The sequence below is a fragment of the Hevea brasiliensis genome, chromosome 9, assembly GCF_030052815.1.
Source record: "Hevea brasiliensis isolate MT/VB/25A 57/8 chromosome 9, ASM3005281v1, whole genome shotgun sequence".
NCBI lineage: Eukaryota > Viridiplantae > Streptophyta > Magnoliopsida > Malpighiales > Euphorbiaceae > Hevea > Hevea brasiliensis.
Genome location: NC_079501.1, coordinates 78593740 through 78616428, shown reverse-complemented (window position 1 = coordinate 78616428; position 22689 = coordinate 78593740).

Genomic DNA, 22689 nt, shown 5'->3' with positions numbered 1-22689 from the left:
GTTATATGAATGAGATGTGAATTATGAGAAAATTATGAGAATGATTGATGAGATAATTATGATTAGCATGGATAAGATTTTATTTTGGAAATATTATTGAAATTTTCAAACAGGTAAATAGTAAAATACGTCAACTGGTAATAAAATAGGGGAAACTCTGCTGGTTTCTCCGTCGAAGAATAATTAATATTAAAATATAACGAGATCAAAATATGAAAGGAATAAAGTAAGATAAGATAGGGTGCTCCGGCACCGAATGTAGCACACTTTGCTCGGCTACACTGTAGTCGGGTGAGGGGTGTTACAACTAGCCAGAAGGATGATTAGAAAGGGGTGTGAAGCATACTTGGCACATGTGATAGACACCCAAGTGGGGAGTCCAGCATTGAGGGATATCCCTACAGTATGTGACTTTTCGGATGTGTTTCCTGATGAATTGCCAGGATTACCTCCAGAAAGAGAGGTACAGTTTGAAATTGATGTTATGCCTGGTGTGGATCCAATCTCCATAACACCATATAGAATGGCACTAGCAGAATTAAAAGAATTGAAAGTGCAGTTGCCAGAGCTACTTGACAAGGGCTTTATTCACCCTAGTGTGTCACCTTGGGGAGCGCCAATGTTATTTGTTAAGAAGAAGGATGGCACTCTTTGCTTATGTATTGACTATCGGCAGTTGAATAAAGTGACAATAAAGAATAGATACCCATTGCCTCGCATTTTTGATTTGTTTGATCAATTGAGGTGTGCAGCTGTCTTCTCCAAAATTGACCTGAGATCAAGTTATTATCAACTGAAAGTACAAGAGCAGAGTATTCCTAAAACTACCTTTAGAACCTGTTATGGCCATTATGAGTTCTTGGTTATGCCATTCGGGTTAACTAATGCTTCGGCTGCTTTTATGGATTTGATGAACACTATCTTCATACCATACCTTGACCAGTTTGTAGTGGTGTTCATAGATGATATATTGGTTTATTCGAGGAGTGCAAAGGAGCATGATAGACACTTGCGCATTGTACTGTAGACTTTGAGAGAGAAACAACTATATGCAAAACTATCAAAATGTGAATTTTAGCTGAAGGAGATATCCTTTTTGGGGCATATAGTATCAGCAGAAGGTATCAAGTTAGAAGCTGTCCTTAATTGGAAGTCACCCAGAAATATCACAGAGATTCACAGTTTCCTAGGGTTAGCTGGATACTACTATCGTTTTGTGAAAGGGTTCTCCATGTTGGCATCTCCACTGACCAAGCTGCTTAGAAAAGATGTGAAATTTCAGTGGACGGATAAATGCCAGCAGAGTTTTGATAAATTGAAGAGGTGTTTGACTGAGGTTCCAGTCCTGACTTTACCTACCCGGGTAAAGAATACACGGTATATAATGATGCTTCTCATAATGGGTTAGGTTGTGTACTGATGCAAGGCCGAAATGTCATTGCATATGCATCACGCTAGCTAAAACCTCATGAGAGAAATTATCTGACACATGACTTAGAGCTAACAGCTATTGTGTTCGCTCTTAGGATCTAGAGACACTATTTGTATGGGGAGAAATGCTACATTTACACAGATAATAAGAGTTTGAAGTATCTGGGTACTCAGAAAGAGTTGAATTTGAGACAGAGGAGATGGTTAGAGTTGATAAAAGACAATGATTGTTTAATAGACTATCAGCTAGGGAAAGCTAATGTGGCGGCTGACGCCTTAAGTTGCAAGACTATGGCAAGTCTTAGAGTTTCTCCTTTGTCTATGGTATATGAGTTGAGATCATTACATGCCAGCTTTAGAAATTAATGATGAAGGGCAGATAGCAATTGCATGGCATGTACAGCCAGTATTGATTGACCAGATCAGAATGGCTGCTCATAATGATCAGAAGTATCAGAAGTTATTAGAAGAAGTCAGACAGGGCAAGAAACCAGAATTCTCAGTGAGAGATGACAATCTATTGCTACACCAGGGCAGAATGTGTGTTCCTAATGATGTTGACTTAAGACAGATCATTTTGAAGGAAGCATATGAGTCTCCTTTTGCTATGCACCCTGGTGGTACAAAAATGTATAGAGGGCTGAAAGAGCATTATTGGTGGATGGGTATGAAAAGAAATGTAGCAGAATTTGTTTCCAAATGCCTAACTTATCAGCAAGTAAAGTTAGAGCATCAAGTACCAGCTGGTTTGTTATATCCACTACCAGTACCAGAATGGAAATGGGAGAGAATAACTATGGATTTTTTTATGGGCCTTCCAAGGACATAGAAGAGTCATGATGCAGTATGGGTGATAGTTGACATACTGACCAAGTCTGCTCATTTTTTGCCAGTACGGATGGATTATAGCCTAGAAACATTAGCCAAGTTGTACATTGATGAAATAGTAAGACTGCATAGAGTGCCAGTATCCATCATATCAGACAGAGATCCTAGGTTCACTTATAGATTCTGGGGTAGTCTTTAAAGAGCCCTAGGAACTAGATTGAACTTTAGTACGGCATTCCACCCACAGACAGATGGCCAGTCTAAAAGGGTAATTCAAATTTTGAAAGACATGCTACGGGCTTGTGTGATTGAGTTTGAGGATAGTTGGGACACACACTTGCCTCTGATTGAGTTTGCTTATAACAACAGCTACCAATCAAGCATTGGGATGCCTCCATATGAAGCTTTGTATGGTAGGAAATGTAGAACCCCGTTGTGTTGGGATGAGGTAGGCAAAAGAAAGATGATTGGGCCAGAAATTATTCAGCAAACTGAAGAGAAAATCAGATTGATCAGAGATCGACTTAAGACTGCATCAGACCGTCAAAAGTCCTATATTGATTTGAAGAGAAGGGATATTGAGTATGTAGTGGGTGACAAAGTATTCCTCAAGGTTTCCCCTTGGAAGAAGATTATGAGATTCAGTAGAAAGGGGAAAATGAGTCCTCGTTTTATTGGGCCATATGAGGTTCTGTAGAGAGTGGGTTCTTTGGCATATCGTTTGGCACTACCTCTAGAGTTGGAAAAGATAAATAACGTCTCCCATGTATCGATGTTGAGGAGGTATAGATCTGACCCATCTCATGTACTACTAGTAGAAGAGATTAAGGTGAATCCAGACCTCACGTATGAAGAAAAACCCATAGAGATTCTGGCTTATGAGGTGAAAGCAGCTGCGGAACAAGCAGATACCGATAGTAAAAGTGTTGTGGAACCATCATTCGGGACCAGGAGGCTACTTGGGAACGAAAGGAGAACATAAGGAGACAGCACCCACAGCTGTTCAGAGATTGATACCAGGTAAAATTTTGGGACGAAATTTATATTAAGGGGGGGGGGGGGGGAATTGTAACACCCTTATTTGCATAGCCTGGTATATTTCACTGTTTCGGTGATTGGTGTCGGTCCGGACAATTAAGAGAATTAAAACCACGTCTAAGACACCTAGTTAAGCCCTGAACACAAATAATTAGTAATTGCCAAATAGTTAAGTATAAATAAGAAAAAAAAAACACAAAAATTTAAATGAGCTGGGAGTCACAGCGATGGGTGACCTTCTGGGGAATGACTACGAGGTCAGTCTAAACTCAAATTTTGAACCGTAAAATGTGACGCTACGGTCCTTAGGACTATTGCAAACATAGTGGAAAAGAGAAAATCACGAAAAAGAATTGTTAACAGGTCAAATAATTAGGTCAGGGATCCGGAAGAAATATCGAATAACTTGCAAACCGGATTGAACCAGCGAGGGTCAATTTGGTCAATTCACTCCTAGAGCTAACACCTAACCTAACTGCCCAATAAAATTGGAGAAAAGAAAATTTTGGGATCAAGAATTAAATTAAAGAACTAATAGAAAAAAAATGCAAAAGGAAAAAAAAAAGGAAAAAGTGTTATTACATTATTGGATGACATCATCATGATGTCAAAATCCATTTTAATTTTTCTACAAATATTGACCAAGTCAAAAGCATTTTTTTAAGACATAAAATAACCAAAAAAAAAAGAAAAAAAAAATCAATTTTGGTCTTCTTCATCTTAGTGTGCCGCCCACCTCTCTTCCTTACCACCATGAAAATTTCCAAGAACGTAAGTTTAAGCATATTGGGGCTAGAGTTGAGCATATATGAGTTTAATTATTGGATTTATTGTGAGATAAGATATTGAAACACTGTCAATTGTGTGTTTCAGTTGAAAAAGACCAAAAAAATCTAAGGGACTGAGTCAAGGCTTAGAGGCGACTCACGTCGGGTTTGTGCACAATAAATTTATGTAATTATTTTCTAAGTGAAAAGTTAAATTGTTATGCTTTATGAAATCGCTGTGTTGTTTATAAATTGTGTTGCCATTTTGTGACTACAAAAATAACTTTGGAAATTTTTTTGGAATCTTTCCTAAATTATTTGAGTACTTTGTTTTGAATTGATTTTGTGTTCACACTTAGCATGGCAGTACCACATTATTCCTTTCCCATTTATGGGGTTGAGATCGTTTATTTTCCTCCCTCTCTGGCTTACCAGTTGAGGTTGTAGATCGGATGAGTACTCATTAGCTAGCTAGCCACTTCCCTCATTAATTTCGATTAGTGGGGTTGTAGATTGCTTTGTCGTGGTGTACAACACGGCATTGATTGGAAATTTTGTGTCATGGCTTAAGTTGTGTATGAATTGACAACACTGTGTTTATTAAATTATTTGACCAAAATTATGCTATAAGGTGTTTTGATAATTTGTGAAATGTGATTGTGAAATATTTAAATTGTGATTTATCAATGAATGTTTTATTTATTGCATTTTGAATTTTTATTGTGCACCACTGAGTATTTTTATGCTCAGCAATAGTTTATTTTGCTGTCGCAGATAAGGGCAAGGAGAAAGCAGCAGAGTGAGATACTATTGAGATAGAGGACTACTTTGACCTTGTTGGTATGGGTATTTATTTATACCCTTGTAGTTATTTTGATGTAAATATTGTAATATCATATGCATTAATATAAAGTTGAGCAGTTGTACAGTAAATTGTAATAATATTATTTTGAATTTTCTTTTTGTAAATTAAGACCTGTATATGTAAATTAAATTTTAAATGCAATGTGAATGAAATTATGAAATATTGTGAGATGACAAACTTTGATTGAATTGTGGAATTGAGTTGAATTATGTTGAACTGAGTCATTTTGGTGATTGGGAGTTGTGGAAACAATTATTAGAAGTGTTTTTACTAGTTTTTAAAGAACTGTTTTCTCAAAATACAAATGGCACTCTATCGAAATTTTTCGAAAATTTGTGAACAAATAAAAATGGACAAAAATTTTTACTAGTTTTGAAACTTCAATTAAATGTTTTTAATTCCTACTAAAATGCTCACCACTTCCAAAAAGTAAGAAAATGGTTTCAAAATCCCTTGTAGGGTACTTAATGAGTTATCGGTAGGTGAAGTTCGGTAGTTCATTAGGTATTCTACGAGATCATATTATGCCTTACAGAGGGGTAAGGTGTGACAATAGAGCTTATATGTGATCTACTATTTAGAGTTTGAATATGACCTCATGGGCTTAGATAGACCTTAATTTACATATTTTGAGGTGTTCTATGAAAAATGAGTGTAATTGGGCCAGATTATATTGAGGGTTACATGTTGAGCGTGCTTAGGCTCTTTATGTTGAGTTATGTAGGACCAAGAGTTAGGGCCTTAATTGATGAGTTTAATTATGTTATTTAAGGCCCAAAATAAATAAAACAGAGGTGTGTGGGTCCCCTAGGTCATGCAAGAGGTAGGTATGTATAAGGAGAGTTATTTTTTTAACTTGTTTTCCTACTTCAACTAGGATTCACGAGAGAGAATTAAGTCAAAATATAACTAGGACTTCTAAATCACATATGAAGTCGTAGTTAACCTATTTTGCTCTATAAAAAGGGCCCAAAGTACAGATCTGGAGCTCAAAAATTCCCTTCTACTCACAGTGGCTAAATTCCCTCTTTGTGCATTCAAAGTTATTGATTACTTTATATAGTTGGTGGAGTGATTTCTTCTTCTTCTTCTTCTTCTTCTTCTTCTTTCTTTTGGCTTACAGTGTGCATTTACATCCTTTGGAGTGTGTGGCATCATCATTAACATCAGATTCAAGTTGATCAAATTCCATTCATAAGGGGCAGCATGCTTTTCTCTCTTCTTTTGTTAATTTATTTATGATACTAAAGTAAATTTAAATTATATCAAACAATGAATTGTTCCAAAAAGATTTTATGAAAAAAACCAATGAACAACTTTCTTCTACAAATAATTCAAAAATGTTTATTAGCTATAAAACTAAAACCTTTATAGCTAATAACAATTTTCTAATAAAACCTTCTTTTGTTTTAGTAAATAATATTCATCATAGTGTAATTTTAGGAACACCATTCATTAATTTTATAACTCCATACAAAGTTGATTATGAAAGCATCTCTTTCAAAGAAAAAGGGAAAAATCTTGTTTTCCCCTTTATTGAAAAACCAACAACCAAAAATCTCAATATCATAAAAGCTTGCCCCATTTATGAAAATGAGATTAATGTTTTAATAAAAGAAAAACAAAAGCATTTAGATTTTATAAAACAAGGTGTTTCTCTATAAAAAAAATTGAGCAACGATTACAAAATGATTTGATAAAACAAAAAATTTTTTATTTCAAAACCCAAATAGAAAAGGAAATTTATTCTAACATGCCAAATGCCTTTTGGAAAGAAAACAACATCTAGTAGATCTACCATATGAAAGTGGTTTCAATGAAAAATAGATTCGTACAAAAGCTAGACCAATCCAAATGAATGATAATCTTGAACAACATGACCTATTAGAAATTCAAGATCTAGAATCAAAAGGATTAATTACAAAATCTAGGTCAATTTGGAGTTGTTTAGTTTTTATGTAAATAAAAATTCTAAAAACCTTTAAACAAAGCCCTAAAATGGATTAGGTACCCTATTCCAAATAAAAAAGATCTTTTATAAAAATTACATTCTACATTTGTATTTTCAAAATTTGATATGAAATCTGTTAGTAGTATGCCCTAGAGCATATCATTTAGTATGTATCTTGTACATATTTTTATTAATAAAAGGCATTTCCACTTTTCTGTTTACATAATATATTTATGTGTAATAGAAAAGGTCTATTGATATTTTGTTAGAAATATTATTCTTAAGTTGTTAAGAATATGAGTGACAATATTTCTAGCACGAAGTATCATAAATAGGTTCACAATCGAAGATACTTCATAATAAGGACATGACTTATCTAGAAAGATTGTATTCATGTTTGTTCCCAAGTTATTTATATGAGATATAAATAAGATGGAATGGTGAGTCTCATGCCATATAACAAACATGATAGGCACTTATAAATGATAAGTAGGCCGAACCAGTGACACTTATGATAAGCACATGGAGTTTACTCTTGTCAATGTTTTGTCATAAATCATATCAGTGCATATAATCTTTAGACCTGAGATAGCACAGTTATCTTGTATATAGGTAGTTTGAGTTTGATACTGCTTTCATACTTGTACTGTGTATGGGTATATGGGCATGTGTTGGCTCCTACTAGTTATATATGGAGGTAGGTGTTGATCAAGATGGAATCTGTTCCTCTAAGTAAATAGAGATAAAATCCTATGTTCATTTAATTGTTCTTGATGTTTCAAGTTCCTGGCTAGGACAGACAGATAGATTTATTCAGAAAAGAGTTTCTGATGAGAAAATCTTTTTAATCAAGAACTGGAATTAAAAGAGAACATAATATTCATAGCAAATGGAGTTTGACATAAACCATGACTCCAGCTTGAGTTGGGATTTTGTAACAGAGAGATTTTAGTGCATGGTAACATATGATTATAGGTTCATTTAAGGTAAACCTTATTACTAATTGGGTGGCTATGGCATGCTATGCTAGGTGTTAACCATGGTCTATGAGGTTCATAAAATGATTTAGAGAAATCATTTATGGTAAGGAAGAGTTCTGATGATATTAGGAGTTGATATCATGTCTCATTGCCAATTAGTGATGAGCCTAGTAAGTCACACATATACACAAGTTATCACCTAATTAAATATGATTTAATTAATTAATTAAAGAGTTTAATTGATTAATTAAATAGGTTTGGTTTGCAATTAGATTGCAAAGTCCCTAGCATAACTTGAAACCAAATCTAGATTATTGGATGTGTAGTATAAATTAAATTTATATTTAAAGTGTTTAAATATGAATTTAATTGATGAGAAATTAATTAATAGAGATTAATTAATTAATTTATATTTGATATAAATTAATTAGAAGAAGAAAATAATTATTTTGGGTTAAGAACTCAAAATTAAGACACAGGGGCATTTTGGTCATTTCACAGTGTGACACGTGGCACCATGAGATGGTGACACATGGGATTACACATAAGCTTGCCAAATGTTTTTTTTAATCATTTAAGATGATTAAAATCAAGATTAAATATAGGTTTGACACTTGGCACAATGTGATTGAGTCACTTAAACCTAGAGCTAATCAAAGGGTGACATGTGGCAAGGGTTTAATGTGTTAACCTAGCTATTTAAGTGTTGTTATGAGAAAATAAAACACAACCAACAGCCACACTCCTTTGTCACGCCACTTTGAGGGTTTTCATCTGTTCTTCTTCATCTCTTATCAATTCAAAGAGATTAGCCATCAATCTCTTGAATTAAGAACACAAGAAATTGTTTCTAGTGTCCTGTTTACATCTTTAATCTCTTAAAAGGAAGAACTTGATTTTCTAATTAATAGAAAAAGCTTTAGAAGCTATTCAAGGGCTGCCATAGGTGTTCTTGGTGTGGACAAGCTAGAGGGACAACATCTGGTGTCCTGAAGACGAATCTCAAAGGCGCAGACACGCTGCAGTGCATCAAGAGGTTAGTTTGATTTAATCTAGGGTTCTAAAATTAATCTGATTAATTTTAAAATCTTAAATGGCAAATACAGATCCAAAAACATATTAAAAGAGTTTTAATATGTTGTTTATCATTGAAATCAAATAGATACAAAATAAATCTTGCATGATGCATGTGACCCTAAGTGAAAACTTTTCAATTCAATGGTATAAACTTGTGTTTTTCACGCTTCCGTTCCTTCAATTGGTATCAGAGCCACTATATTTGCCATTTATATTGATGTTTATATGATTTAATTGTGTGTTTGATCATGAGATCAAAAGTTTATTGCTGGTTGCAAAGTCAAGGTGGCGGCACAAATGATGAACACCATGGTGCGCATGGTTGATGCATCACAATGGTGTGCAAAGGTAAATGGATGGTGAATGTGCAATTGTTGTATGATCTAAGATCCATTTTATGTCTAATTAAATTGTTTAATTAGAATTTTAATCACACAATTAAATTATGATTCAAATCAGATTTTTAAAAATTGTTTGAATGTGATTCAAATCTGAATTTTAAAAGTTGTTTGAATGTGATTCAAATCTGAATTTTTAAAGTTGTTTGAATCATATTTAAATCTGATTTTTTAAAATTGATTGAATAAAATTCAGATTTTATTTTTTAAAAAAGGTTTGAATGTGATTCAAATCTGATTTTTTAAAAAATGTTTGAATGTGATTCAAATCTGAATTTTTAAAGTTGTTTGAATGTGATTCAAATCTGAATTTTTAAATTTGTTTGAATGAGATTCAAATTTGAATTTTTAAATTTATTTGAATCATATTCAAATCTGGATTTTTAAGTTGAATATGAGATATTCAATTTAATTTAAGTATGTATGTTTTATTTAATTGTTAAATAATGATATGCATGATGGATGATCATGGACTATAAAAGACCAATGTGATTGGATTTATTTCTTTTATGTTTCTTTGGGATTGTAAATTAATTAATTAATTTTAATTTATTTTGGGCATGTATTATTAAGTTTGTAATAATTTTTGGATTGTAATTTCATTTATTTAAGTTCTTGTAAATTCGCCTTAGTATGCCAAGGATTACTATATAATATTGGATTGCAAGAAGTTCAAGGAGGTCAAGAGCATTGGTGGGACTAGTGGGAGGAATTAAAGATCAAGTGTTGATTATATACTCCTTCAGCAACTCTTGTAAAATAAATGAATGAATGAAATGCACCTAGGAATGCCCTGATTCAATTCTTGGTGGCTCAGAATTGAATCCCTTAGAAAGTCCATGATCATACCATATTTACTGCTTATCCATGAATGCAAGAGATGTATGGGAATGTATGCAATTATATGATATATGCATGCTAAATGGATAATGTGCAAAGTGAGACCTTAATAGTAATAAGAATGACCATAAAATCTTCCAAACAAATGATTAAGTTGGAAATGCTATAATTAAAGTAATTATAACATAGGCCCTCCATTGGGATAATTATTTTAAGAAATTTTAAATAGTTGCATGAGATGCAATTAATTTAAGAGATTTTCTTAAGAATAATTGTTAAGCATGAGATGTTGTAAATATGTAAATGGTTTAGTGGCCAATATTGGATGTACCTGAGGACATTAAAATTATTTGCATAATTACTGGCTCAATGGAATCAACTTAACTAATGCAAGATAAGTCAATAATGGATGTACCTGAGATTTTGAGTATTAGGGGCCAGGTAAAGGATTGAACCTCACATGAGATGTGATGGGCAAGGAGTTGCTCACTTATAGTTTATTGTAATTCCAATAATGGATGTACCTGAGGATGATCAATAGAATTATAAGAATTCAATCACCCACTAGAAATCCATCCAACTAGGATTTCCGTTTTCTACTTTGGAAGTGTAGGATTCGCTAAGTTAGTGGGAGGACCAATTTGATTAAAAGACCATAATCATTTTGGTTAATTACATGATACATTTACCAATTAATCTAGTTATTTTCTGCAGTTAATTTTCTGATAAAAATGAGCACAAAACAACCACCGCCATCCAATATCCTTGCAAGCATACTTGATCACAATAGGGTTGACAGGACCTAATATGTCTGATTGGCTAAGAAATTTGAAACTTGTCCTAAACCTTGAACATATAGGATATGTTCTAGATTCAAATGTTCCTGGTCCCTTACCTCCAGAGGCCACACAAGAGGAACATGAAACTTTGGACAAGTGGAAGGAGCATGATATGAGAGCTAAGTGTTACATGCTTGCTTCCATGAGTAATGAGTTACAGAAGCAACATGAGAACATGCAGAGTGCGAGTGAGATCCTCCTTCACCTACAAGAGTTGTATGGTGAGCACAGCAGGAATGCTAGGTATGAGATATCTAGACAGCTATTCCGTATGAGGATGTCTGAGGGACAGAATGTTGGGGATCATGTCCACAAGATGATTCGGATGATTGAGCAGTTGGAACATCTTGACTTTAACATGGATTTCCAACTACAGACGGATTTGATCCTTCAGTCCCTTCCTGAGTCTTTTGGAAATTTTGTGACAAATTTCCATATGACTAAACAGGAATGCACCTTAGCTGGTTTACTCAACATGCTGGTTATTGCCCAAAAGAATATGCCAGCCAATAAAGGAAAAGAGGTAGCTTTGGTTGCATCTTCTTCTGCTAGAAAGTCCAACAAGAAGAAGGGCAATAAGAAAAAGAAACTTCAGATTCCTGGTCCTTCCAAGAAAATAGCTAAACAGAAAGGGAAGACCAAAGCTGACAAAGGCAAAGGAAAGTGTTTCCACTGCCAATAGGAAAGTGTTTCCATTGCCAATAGGAAAGTGTTTCCATTGCCAGTAAGAAAGTGTTTCCACTGGCTAGAGTATAGCAATCTAAAAGAATGCAATGCCATGGTGAAAACCAACTCAAGTTCAAAATATATTTGGCACTTAAGGTTATGTCATGTTATAGAAGATAGGATTGCAAAACTGGAGAAAATGGGGATTCTATCCTCATTGGGCTCTGAGCCTACTCCAACTTGTGAATCTTGCCTTCAGGGCAAAATGACTAGATCACCCTTTGTTGGACAGGGGCTAAGAGCTGAAAATATTTTGGAGCTAATACATAGTGATGTATGTGGTCCATTTAAAGAAATGGCTAGAGGGGGCTTTCATTATTTTATTACCTTTACTGATGATAAATCACGGTTTGGGTATTTGTATTTGATGAAATACAAACATGAATCTTTTGAAAAGTTTAAAGAATTTAAATCTGAAGTAGAAAATCAAACAGGAAAGAGTATTAAAGCTCTTCGATCAGATCGTGGAGGTGAATATTTGAGTACTGAATTTGATGAATACTTGAGAGAGCATGGCATTATTTCTCAGCTGACTCCTCCAGGAACGCCACAGCTGAATGGTGTATCTGAAAGGAGAAATCGTACCTTATTGGATATGGTACGTAGTATGATGAGCTCTACTGATATGCCAATCTCCTTTTGGGGATTTGCATTAGAATCAGCTTTGTATATTCTGAATAGGATTCCATCAAAATCAGTTTCTTCCACACCTTATGAGATATGGCATGGAAGAAAACCAAGTCTTAAGCATGTTAAGATTTGGGGTTGTCCAGCTTATATCAAAAAGCTGAACACTGATAAATTGGAGACCAGATCAGAAAAAGGTCGATTTGTTGGATATCCAAAAGATAGTTTTGGATATTATTTTTATTTGCCTACTTCACAAAAGGTTGTGATAACTAGAGATGCCATATTTCTTGAACAACAGTTTGTTCAAGAAGGAGGCAAAGGAAGGCAAATAGAGTTAGAATTGGAGAATTCTGACCAACCAACAGATCAAATGGATATAAATCCATCTAGTCAACCAATACCCGTTGATGAAACATCTACAGCTGTTCCTCGTAGAACAACTAGGGTATCTCACCCACCAGTGAGATATGGTTTTCTTCATGAAGAAGAACAAGAGTTGTCTACTCATGAAGAAGTAGATCATGGAGATGATCCACTTACCTATGAAGAAGCTATATCAGATATAGACTCTTCAAAATGGATTGATGCTATGAAATCCGAGATTGATTCCATGTATAAGAATCAAGTTTGGGATCTTGTTGACCCACCTGAAGGTATTATACCTATAGGGAACAAATGGGTTTTCAAGAAGAAAATTGGTTCTGATGGAAAGGTAGAGACCTATAAGGCAAGGTTAGTAGCGAAAGGGTTTCGCCAAAGGCAAGGAATCGACTATGAGGAGACTTTCTCGCCTGTTGCCATGCTTAAATCAATTAGGATTTTATTAGCAATAGCTGCGTACTATGATTATGAGATTTGGCAGATGGATGTCAAAACAGCTTTTCTCAATGGATACATTGAAGAAAACATTTTCATGGAACAACCTAAGGGATTTGAATCCCAAGATGGTTCCAAGGTATGCAAGCTAAAGCGATCCATTTATGGGTTGAAACAAGCTTCGAGGAGTTGGAACATCCATTTTGATGAAACCATTAAATCCTTTGGTTTTATCAAAAATGAGGATGAGCCATGTGTATATAAGAAGGTTAGTGACAGTGCTATCACTTTCCTTGTCTTATATGTGGATGACATACTGTTGATGGGTAATGACACAGGTATGTTGACGACTATAAAGGTATGGTTGTCAAATACATTCTCCATGAAAGACTTAGGGGAGGCAACCTATATTCTTGGGATTTGCATCTATAAAGATAGAGCGAAAAGAATAATTGGTTTATCTCAAAGTCTATACTTGGAAAAGGTGTTAAAGAGGTTTAACATGCTTGATTCCAAGAGAGGATTGTTACCAGTGAGACATGGTATCCATCTTTCTAAAGAGATGTCTCCAAAGACACCTGAAGAAAGAGATAAGATGGCCAGGATTCCATATGCTTCGGCTATTGGAAGTTTAATGTATGCAATGTTGTGTACTAGGTCGGATATCGCATATGCTGTTAGTTTGACTAGCAGGTATCAATACATCTTTAATCTCTTAAAAGGCAGAACTTGATTTTTTAATTAATAGAAAAAGCTTTAGAAGCTATTCAAGGGCTGCCATAGGTGTTCTTGGTGTGGACAAGCTAGAGGGACAACGTCTGGTGTCCTGAAGACGAATCTCAAAGGTGCAGACACGCTGCAGTGCATTAAGAGGTTAGTGTAATCGTTCTTGATTTAATCTAGGGTTCTAAAATTAATCTGATTAATTTTAAAATCTTAAATGGCAAATACAGATCCAAAAACATATTAAAAGAGTTTTAATATGTTGTTTATCATTGAAATCAAATAGATAAAGAATAAATCTTGCATGATGCATGTGACCCTAGGTGAAAACTTTTCAATTCAATGGTATAAACTTGTGTTTTTCACGCTTCCGTTCCTTCAAAATCATGATTTTGGCAAATACAAATTAATCTAAAAGACATATACAAAAATGCTTTTATGGTGCCCTTTGAGTAGTATGAATGGACAGTTATGATATTTGTTTTAAAGAATGTTCTTTTAGAATTCCAAAGGAAAATGAATAAATCTTTAATCCCTATTCCAAACTCTATATTGTTTAAATTGATAATGCTCTTATCTTTTCATAATCAATTGAACAACATTTTAAACACCTAAGAACATTTTTCTATGTTGTAAAAAGGAATGGATTAGTTGTTTTAAAAACAAAGATTTCTGTCTTCCAAACTAAAGTAAGGTTCCTAGGTCATTATATTACTAAGAGAACTATAACCCCCATCGAGAGATCTTTAGAATTTGCAAATAAGTTCCCAAAAAAAATCTTAAACAAAACTTAATTACAAAGATTCTTAGGTAGTCTTAATTATATCTTGGGTTTTTGTCCAAACATTAACTATCTACCAAAACCCTTGCATGACAGGTTAAAGAAAAACTCTTGTCTCATGTACTGATGACCATATTGGAGTTGTTCACTAGATTAACAAATCCAAACCATTCCTTGTCTACATCTAGTCGATCCTTTAGCCCCTAAGATAGTTGAAACAAATGCCTTAAAACTAGGATATGGAGGAAGTTTGAAATAAGTCCAAAATGGGAGAGAAGCAATAGTACAATTCCACTGTGCACATTAGAATGATTGTCAAAAGAATCATTCAACTATTAAAAAGAAATTCTTTCGATTTTCATTTGCGTTACAAAATTTCAAAGTGACTTACTCAATCAAAAGTTTTTTTGTTTAACTTCGCATTGATTGTAAATCTGTAAAAGAAGTTTTAAAAAAAGATGTTCAAAACATTGCTTCAAATAGATTTTGCCAAATGGCAAGCAATCCTTTGTATTTTTGATTTTGAAATTGATTTTATTAAAGGAGATACAAATTCAATTTCAAACTTTTAAACTAGAGAATTTCTTCAAAACAGAGCTTGATGCCCCGTAAAAATGAAGAAAAAGCCATAGAAAATCCAAAACCTACAAAACAATCTTCTTCAACTCAGCATATAAAATAATGGATTGACATGGTAAATGAAGAAAATACTCTTACAAATTCCCAGTCACTAGAAAAACAATTACAAATATAAGAATGGATAGAACCTCTATCTAAATCCCCAGAACTTATGATGGCATTACAAAACATTTTACAAGTTCAGACTCTGTAAATATTTCAAAACCATAGAGGAAGGAGAAAGTTTTTTGCAAAAAAACTTTTCTTAAAGAAATCTATCAAACAATTCTCAAATTGTTTTGTCTTAGACAAAAATTATAAAAAGGATTTCTGAATATTTTCTCAAAGCACATTTTTCAAATATGTTGACTATAGAAAACAAATTTTACATAAAAACCTTTCTATAGAAATTTCAAAAATTTTCCCGTAAGGTTGGAATTTCAAACCATGGGATTTATCAAAACCCCAACATTACTATGTGGCAATCCTTGACATCACTGAATCAGCAAAATTCAAACACTTCTTTTTTGACAAAAACCATGCTGACCCAATCTATTTAACTTGCCAAATACAAAAAATCCTTCATTCTGAAGATTAGGGACATGATCTTTCAAAACCCTAATTCTTTCCTACCAATTTTAAAACTAGATTAAACCATTGTTCATCCAATAATTATTAGGACTACAAAAAAGCTTGGTTTAATACCTTTCTCATTCAAAACCAAAAGAATAGCCATTCCTGGTTATTCTATTTTAATAGCAAAATCAACCCTACAAAAATTCCTTAACGGTCGTTCAATGGTGGAATTATTATGGAGCTCTTCCAGACCTTCTCATTCCAAAAGTCCAGGATACTTTCACCCTATTCAAGCAACATTACAAACCTTTAGAAAAAGAAAAAAAGGTTTTTACCCCTTTTCCTTTTCTGTACAAAATTCTTTTAACCATAGGTCCTTACTTGGTTCTTTGAATATCATCATCAGGATGGCATCAATATCCTCACTAGGAGGTTTAAGGTAAATTGTGGGATTTTTTCAATGTCCCAAAAAAAATATTTCAAAACCGACTTTTTAGAGTTGGCTCAAGGAGCAAAACCTTCTGCCAGGCTCATTAAGTTCCAGTTCTAATTTTCTAGCCTAGAAGTCTCATGCTTTAACCCAGTTTATAGTAGCAAAAATAGAAAAAGAATATTTTACTATAATGAAACAATTATTGTAAAGTAGGTCTGAAGCTTTTGTAGCAAATTCAGATTTAGAACCCATCATCCTTAATGATGAAAATGAAAATGGTTGCTATAGAATCTTTTCCCCTATTACACATCCTTCTTCCTGAAAAAAAAAAAAGATACAAAAGTCAAAAAAGAAAGCCACTATTCTTTTACCAGTTAGTTATTGACACACCAAAACAACATTAACTTATGTGAATTCTAAAAAAACAACGGCTGCCAGACACTCCCAAAAAACATTAATGACACGTGAATTCTAAAAGCGCAAATGCTTCCAAAACACCAAAAGCAGATGCATCCAACTAGGGGTTGGAGAGGGGGGGGGGGGGTGGGGGTGGGGTTTAGCATCTAATTAACACCAGCTCACAGACTATATAGTCACCTTCCAAATTATAAAACAACCACTTAAGACTCCTTTAAAAGGAGAAAGAAACCAGTTTCAAGGTAGATCTCAGAGACTTTTGAATTGCAAACACTCTTCTCTCTCTCTTAGCTCATATGCTGAGCACCTTGTAAAACTCCATTTTCTTTCTTTTTTGCAAGCCAGGATCTTATAAAAAATTTTAACTCCTACAAACCTGTAACACTTACAAAAGTCTTACAATAAAATTGTAAGCTCAAAAATCTTGTTTAAAATCTTTTTTACATATATATGTGGGCATTTGCCATTTTTTTTTTCTATAATCTAATTTTTATGCATTTGTGAATTTCTTCATACATTTTGATTTTAATTCTTTAATTGTAAATCTCTTGTACTATTGACTATCCTTGTCAGCATGGTATCATGTGGACAGGATACATATATATGTGTATATGTATCACGAAAATAATCCAAATCTTTTTGTATTTTTACAATTTGATTCAAACGCTTAAATTTTAGGACAGATTTTCAAGCTGTGTAAAAATTTTATTCAAATTTTGAAAATTTGTTACAATTTTATCTCTTTTTTTCAACATATTCATCTGCTTCATTTTTTGGCTAATCCAACCTTATCACTAGCATAAACTACTTTTAACTTCATTTTAATATTCATGATGAATCAAAATTCTTAGCCATTTGGTCAAATTAAATGGTTTTAGTCATTCACTCTCTCTCCTCATTAGCACAAAATCCCATCATTATTTAATGTTCAATGTTATCAAAATGAAACAATGGAAGAGTTGGTCAATGTGGTAAAGTTGGATTTTTTATTGTAATAATAAACAAGTCTTAAAATAGAGTTCAAAATTCAATTGCCCAAAATTAGACAAAATTTTAACAACTTTAGAAATTTGGTTAATTTTGCCAAGATTTAAACACTTGGTTTAGATTGCAAAGCATGGAAAGGTTTGGATTCCTTTTATATATATGTATATATATATATATATATATATATAGTCTTTATGATGTTGTCAAAACATATAGACATTTAAGGATAATATTTGTTGTATTAATTAATTTAGTACACAATTTTAAGCATTTGGAATTATATTTTGTAAAACCTATTAATCCAAACTAATTCCTTGATTTTTATCTTATATCAAGTGTTTTGATGTGACCTTAAAGCTAAGGATGAGTTTGATGTGACCTTAAACACGATCCGTGCAATCTAACATTGTAGGAAGCTAATTGCATAGTCCATGCAATAAACTCGTGCAACCTCCTAGACCTCGTGCAATTCTCTAGATAGAAGAAAACTCAAAGAACAAAGCTACAGAACATTGCACGCCCTACTATGCAACATTGCACGGCCTGTGCAATGACTCTAAACAACAATTCTAACTCGATTTTTCTTCTTTCTCACTAGATCTAAGAGGTCTTCTAAGGCTTTTAGGACTTTGAAACAATAATTTTTACAATAGATATAAATATAATAAGTCAATATTTGAGGGAAAGAGAACCAATTTACATTCAAGAGAGCACATCGCCTTTTAGAGAGGCAAAAGGAGAAACAAATCTACGAGATTGCTAGAGGGAGTTCCAGCTGAAGTTCCACAAGTCCAAGGTTGCAATTCTCCATCTGAGTTCTTTCATTCTATTTCTTCTCATGTCTTTTCTCTTTTATTTTATAAACTTGATCGTAAAACTGACTATGTGTGAATAGTTTTCTTATTCTAGGGTTAGGGATGTAGCACTTTTAATTTCGTTATTGATTTGATTTGATCTTATTTAATAAATTAGGTATTTTGTTATTTGATTCAATCTTTTGCGTAATGCATGCTTTTTATTGAGCTCCACTTAATATTGATTTTAAATATTAAATGAAGGACTGAAAGGTAAATATTAATATTGAAAGAACAAAATTTTGAACTTAGGGTTCTCAATTGAGAGATAGGTTGAAATTCTAAGTGGAATTAATAATTAGTCAAAAAACATAATGGGTTTTAATTAATTTAATCACCACAAAAGTAAAGTTTCAGTTAATTAAAATACAACTTGAGTGCATTGAGAAAGGATTTAAAATAACTTAGAATTAATTTTCTTCAAAGTAATAAATTCTCGTTTATTGAATGAATTGGATTAGGTATGTAATTGATTGAAGTGTGAACCCCCTAACTCTGGAATGCTTTTATTAATTGATATTAAAGTTTAGTTCATTGCTTTAGATTTTATTTCTTTTAATTAGATTTAATTACTACTTCTCTACAATTTGATCGTCTAGATAATTATAATTGCTGTGTAGTTTAGTACGCAACACAATCCTTATGGGAACGATACTCTACTTATCATTTTATTACTTATTCAAGATCTATGCACTCATGAGATTTTACACAACACTTTACAACTAGTGATTTTTATTTACTTAGTTATTATCATCTATCTTTACCATCTTTCATTAATTAATTTATTGTCTCTTAGCTTTTGTGCATCATAATAGAGTTGAGAGGGAATATTGGTTTCTTATTCTCAGAAGTAAACTTCTAAGAATAATAAAATTTGTAGAAGTTGATCCTCTATCCCACTGGGCATGCCAAAGTTTGTTTCCTTAGAAAAAAACTTTAGCTGGCTAACAGCTTGTGATTTGTGAGCGTGCCAGATATTAAGTAATCACCTAAATGCGCAACTGACTTCTTGAATGAAATGGTTGTGGGAACTGACTAAACTGAATGTAGGTTCGTCAATCTCACAGTTAACTGAAGGCAAGTCTGTTCAAAATTATAAAAAGCTTTGATTGATTGATTGAAAAAGTAAGTGTAAGTCTTTCGTAAGTAAATTACAATGGCTTAAAAAAGTAAATGACAAGGCTTTGAGAGATAAAATTAACAATAAAGTAAAGGATAAAGACTATTAGAGTCTGGTTTGGTTGATTAGTTGAGTGGGGGCTGTTCACATTACTGCTTGTTTGATATTTATAGTTCTTCTTGCAAGTAACTAGAAGAATTTAAAAGATCACATTCTACAGTTAATAGAAGTTACTTCCACTATTTGTAACCTCTTTTAACTTCTCATAATCTCTTCTAACTGCTCTCTTAGCTAACTACACATCTACTAATTCCTTCTTAATATCTTCCCCATATTTGTCTACTAATTTATCTCAGACCTTTAATTAATTTAATTAATGGAATAAAATTGATTAAATTAATTTAATTAATCTTAGACCTAAAAATAATTAAAAAATAAATTAATTATTTTGATGTAAATATATTCCAAATTTTTGGGATAAAGACTTAGTTGAGTTGAGTTGAGTTGTAAATATATTCTAAAAGCATAATTAGAAAAAAATAACAATAATAAGCTTTTGCAAAATAATATAACCATATTATATTAAATTTTTATTCACAATTAAAGTTAAATATATATATATATATATATATATATATATATATATATATATATATATATATATATATCATTTAAAATATTAAAAATAAAACTTTATAAATAAATTATACAGTTAAAATATATTTAATTTAAAATTTTTTAAATATATTAATTTAAAATATAAAATTAACCTCAATTCATACATATATTTTTTAATTTTAATAAAATTAATTATTATCACCGTCATCATCGTTGTTGTTATTATTATATAACAATATTCTATTTAATTATTATGAGCAAATTTAATTGTTGTTTTATATAATTTTAAACTCAAATTAAGATCCATTATTAAAAAGTTAATTTTAATATATATTGAATGATTGTTATACAGTTTATTCATTAATGGATATATATGTATATATATTTTGCTTGTACTGATTTAATGGATGTTAAATTTGTTTGTAAATTGAACATTTTTTGTATTGTGATTATCCATTGAAAATTTATTTGTACTTATGAACGGAACAAATTCATTTATATTTCAATAAATTCTTGCTGTGTTTTTCATGAATTTCTGGGGAGCTTCCTATGCTACTAATTATATAATCTAATTTCAGTCTTTATTTATATGTGATAAAAATATATAGACCCAAACATGAGAATTACTGAATAAGTCAAGCATTAGAAGCATTCTCATATTTCTCTGTGGTCAAGAAGCCCAAAAATCTCTAACCAAAAAACATATGGTCACATGTTAATTCTAAAGAAAAATAATTATTCAGTTGTATCAAAGATCAATACTCTTATTGTCGGAATTATGTGGGATTTATTATAATTAATGGTAATAATAAAATTATCATATATAAATTAATAATAAGTAAATTAAAAAAACTATAAATAATGGAAGTTAAATGGGTTATTATCATCACTAGAACTTGTCTAAAAGCATTTCATCTTAATTAAAATTATCTCATGGTTTGATTTGTTTTTGTTTTCTTCAAAACCAAAGAAATGTCAGACAGCTCTCAGAAGATGAGCTACCATGCTGGTGAGGCTAAGGGCCAAGCTCTGGTAATTAACCTTAAAATTAAATAAGAAAAAAAAATCCCTTTTTAATTTTAAAAAGTTTTAAAGAAGATGGAGGGATATTATCTATAAAGGTTTTGATAATGATGATCTTGTTGTAACTTGTTAAGGTTAGTGTTATCCTTGTAATTATTTGCTAAGCCTATCTCTATCATGTAACTGTGATATAAACACTTGTAACAGTCATTATATAATAAAGAAACAGACTTCTAAATGGTATCAGAGCCTCTTTGCCTAACAACATGATGGTCGATCAGCCACTTTTTCTTACTTCATCAACCATTACCTTGGTTTCTACTCCCACGTCCTTACCGAATGCTATCCCATTTCTCTCCATCAATCTAACATCTACTAATTTTCTCCTTTGGCAGACCTAGCTTTCCACTACAACAACTCCACTAGCCCAAAGACTCATTGATGGCACTCCTAATCCTAAATATCTCATTTGGTTTAAGAATGATCAACTTGTTCTTAGTTGGTTATTTAACTCTATTTCTAAAAATGCTTTACCACAGCTTATTAGAATCACTACTGCCCATGAGGCATGGCAAAAGTTGCACGCCATATTTGCATCTGGTGCATGCATGCAGATTCAATAACTGCAGAAACAATTGCGTCATTTGTCTAAGCGAACTAACTCTGTTAATTTCTATATGAGAAGAGCTAAGGCTATATTTGACCAACTTTCGGTACTATGATGACCTATTACAAGAGACGCATTTGTTAGTGACATTCTTAAGGGTCTAGGATCTGATTACTGGCCCTTTAAGCAAGCAACTGAAGCTCGAAACTTAACTCGAAATGGACAAACTAACTCTAAATTCTTTATGCCACCAACCACTCATTTGGCTATTACCTCAAATAATCAAAGAGGGAATTGAAGTGGATGTGGTAAGCGTCGAGGACGTTATACTCCTCATCAACAATCCAGTCGTGCTACACCCACTACCCACTCATGTTTGTAAGCTAAACAAGTCCTTGTATGGCGTCAAGCAGGTCCCTCAACAGTGGTTCACTAAGCTCAAAGCAGCCCTTCTCCAGCTGCACTTTACTCAATCTCATTTTGACACCTCATTATTACATCGTAAGCATGGCAGCTTTCATGTTATTTATCTCATCTATGTAGACGATATTATTGTTACAGGCAATTATTCCTCTGCTGTCCAACAAGTCATTACAGCTCTTCAACAGTGGTTTATGGTCAAGGACCTAAGCGTGCTTGACTACTTTCATGGAGTTGAAATCCACAATCTGCCTTCCAAAATGCTCTTAACTCAAAGTAAATATATAAGTGACTTAATGGCAAAAGCAAACATGTCACAATGCAAT